Source organism: Saccopteryx leptura, chromosome X, assembly GCF_036850995.1.
Source record: "Saccopteryx leptura isolate mSacLep1 chromosome X, mSacLep1_pri_phased_curated, whole genome shotgun sequence".
NCBI lineage: Eukaryota > Metazoa > Chordata > Mammalia > Chiroptera > Emballonuridae > Saccopteryx > Saccopteryx leptura.
The window spans coordinates 11,114,294-11,117,962 of record NC_089516.1 but is presented as its reverse complement, the minus strand read 5'-3'; positions in this window follow the sequence as shown (position 1 = coordinate 11,117,962).

Sequence of the window (3,669 nt, the reverse complement as noted above, 5' to 3'; positions counted from 1 at the left end):
CTTCAGTTCTGACCTAGGCAGATGCTGGAGCCAGCCCAGGGCAGAGCCCCAGAGTTGGAGGGGCCATTAGCTGCCCCATAGAACCTGGTCTCATTAAGTAATATGAGGACAGGAAATGGAAGCAAAGCTTGCTCACCACAAGCCTCAGGGCTGGGCAGCACAAGAAAGTAGACAGACGGGATGAGAGAGATGGAGGACAGCATTAGGCAAGGGACAGGAGCCATGGCTGCTACAGCAAGCACAGTCTACTTCAAGGAGTTTAGGATTCATGATAGAAGGTTCTTAGGAAAAGCTTGGGGAAAGGGTGGGGAGGAAAATGGTTGGAAAGGTAGTCAGCATCTCCTCAGTTGGCACTAAGAAGGTAGGTGCCATGACAAATGAGAATAGAAAGGCAGAAACAAAGAAAGACAGTCCACAGGGTGAAAAAAACAACAACAAATCAGCCTGCTCTTTCCAACTAAAAAGCATCATAACCATTGCAGAGCCCTGAATTCCATGGAGTAGGTCAGACAGCATTCCCTTTTTCTTAATAAACTAGTATAGAATAGTGTGGCATAGACTGTCTAGACACTCATCAATCTCATTTCCTCGTCCTCAGTTTTCAGACTATGATTCCCTGTGGCCCTTACAGTTAGGTTGGAGCCATGTGACTTGGTTCTGGCCAATGGGGTGTAGGCAAAAGTGGTAGAGAATCTTCTGAGTCTATTTATCTCTCTCCTTTCTGCCATATTGCTGTGTTGAAGATGGTGGCATCATAACATGGAAAGAGTTTGCATCCTTGGAAGAGCAAAGCTGCCTGATCTGCATTGGGCTAAGTCATAAACAAAAAATACACTTTTATTTTTTAAGCCACTGAGATTTAGAGATTTTTATTTCAGCACACGGCAAGCATTGCCCTGAATAGTAGAAATAATTGAATAAAATGGAATGGAGTGAAAAGGAAGGAATATAACAAAATGAATTAAAATAGGGTAGAATAGAATAGAATAGAATAGAAACTATCAGAGTGCATTGCAGTAGTAAAGAGTAAATTTGGTAAGATATTTGTTTCAGCTTATAGGTATACTACTTTTCAATGTAATTTTTTTAAATTTAATTTATTTATGCTAGAGAAAGAGGTGAAAAGTTTTGAAAATCACTGCCTTAGATCAAGAAGGAGGTTTTGGAGGGGGGTATGGTGGTACAAGAAAAAGCTTTAAGTGAGATAGGAATTGCATATCTACTACCTTTTGAAGTAAGGTGCTATCAGCTTGCTAGGCACCCCTGTCTTGTGGCTGGTTGTAGTGATGGTTTGTTAATTGTGCCTGCCCAGTCCGTTTTCTCTTCCATTGGGATTAGCATCCCAGTCTTAGTCTTTTACTTTGTCTGGGGCCGGCTTTACTCCTTGAAATCAAGGTGGACACATGAATGAAGCGTGAACAATTGAGATGAATGAAGCGTGAACAATTGAGATGTTCTGTTCTTGGAACCACAGTGATTGGTTCAGGGATGAACACCTAACTCAAGTTAATACAGTCAGAGTTAAATCTGGGACTTTGGCTAGAGTGATCATGCAAATAACTATTTTTTTCCCTTGGTTTTGGAGCCTTGGGGATAGAAATCTGAAACTGCTAGTGGCCATTGTCCCATCACAGAGAAAAACATACCAGAGAATAGATCCATCATTTAAAAAGGCAGAGCCAGAGACTGAACAAGACCAACAAAACCTTTGTTGTATAAGGTTAAGTCGTGAAAGGTAATATGGCTTCTGCCTTACTCTTTGAAGTCACCAGAATATGCTTTGGCTGTACTTATGCCACAAGAGAAAGACAGCCACTTAATAAAACCCAGAAGAGGCTTTCATTCAGCTTTCTCGGTGCGTGATTCTATTCGTACCATAATGGGCCTCTACATTTGCATTCACAACCCAACTCGAGCTCTTCACTTCTGCTTTCACTTTAGTTTGGATCTATAGGTTACCCACAGGTAGTCAGATCTCTAAATCATAGAGTGAGTTAAGGTCACCCTATAGATTAAATTAGGAATAACACATTGAAGGCAAGTCTCCTAGAGCAGCTCTTTATAACAATGTGAGGGGCTCCCAGGCCCCTATGAAGAGCCCACAAAAGCAATCCCCAGAATCATTCCCTATTTATAATGGATGCTTTCATACCCATCTTTCTGAACCAGAATTTAGATGGTTTATTAAAAAATATATCAAAGCAGAGAAGCATTAAAAAATGGAACATACAAACTGTAAACATCCTATTTAACTCAAAACATGTAAATATACACTCATTCATGAAGCTTTCCATGTACAGTCAAGTCATTTTTTAATATAAATCTGTGGATGGGAGTTACAGGCTTTTCTTCTTGCATGAGCTGTACCTAAAATATGCTATCTATGAGTTCCAGTTTCAGTGTCTTGAAAGTGGACCAAGAATTTAAGACAACTTATGAAACAAGTAAGTTCAGTGCATAATCCTCTCAATTTTTAAATTATTTTTTTAATCTTTTACAATTGTTTGGTATATACATAATTCAACAGCATTTTTTAGCTACCTGCTACTATTAAATCTTTCTAAAATGTTCAACTTGGTTCCCATAGAAACAACTCCTTTTTGCAGTTATATGTTATGATTCACACGTATAAATTACATCATTTTAATAACAAGTGCAACTGAAACAATTGCCATGAACACATTTGGAAGTGAACATAATCAACTCTTGGTAAGTATAGAACCAAGCCAGCAGGTGCAGAATGTGCACTGTGTTCGACTGTGGTTCTGAGCGCTCAGTGGGCCGCAAACCTCAGTGTGTTTTGTAGAGGGAACAGGTAGCCTTAACTCATTGGTGTGGTTGCCAGCCTCCAAGATGATGCAGGATGATCCTTGCCTCTTGGGATTCACACCCTTGTGTAGTCTCCTCCTACAATGAATTTATGGCTGATCTGTATGACCAATAGAATAAGGCAGAAATGTCAGTTGTGTGACTTCGGAGGGTAGGTCACAAAGCATGTTGGGACTTACTTCTACCCTGGTGTCTTGGATCACTTGCTTTGGGAGAAGTAGTCCTCATGCTATGAGGACTTTCTAGCACCCCTGTAGAGAAACCAACATGGAAAGAATCTGAGTTCTCCCAATAACAGACAGCACCAATTGGCCACCTTGGAAGCAGATTGGCCAGCCTCAGTCTGCCAATAATTGCAGCCTCAGCCAACACTTGACTCTACTCTTATGAGAGACCCCAAGCCAGAACCACCTGGCCAAGCTGCTCTTGAATTCCTGATTCACAAAGTTTTGGAAGAGAAATCAATTTTTTGGTGTTTTAAGCCATCAAGTTTTAGGATGATTAGTTACACAGCTATAGACAATGAATACATTTGGTAAAATAGTTACACATCTGTTATTTAGAGAAGCTTTTGCAATAATGTACTGTTCAGTGTCCAAGAAATTTCCCTACCTGCATTTGCCTTTTGGAGTGGGGGCCAAAGATCATGCATGAGGTGGTTGATCCTAAATAAAGCTGTGATCATGAAGAAGAGTAAACCATGTGAGTATTAATCTAGAAATCTTGGCCTTCTTAGCACCAAGTGCAACCAATCTAACAAGTTTAGGCTTGATTCAGGGTATGATCAGATAACCAAAGCTTCTCCATTCAAAGTGTTGTTCATGGACCAGCAGCATTGAG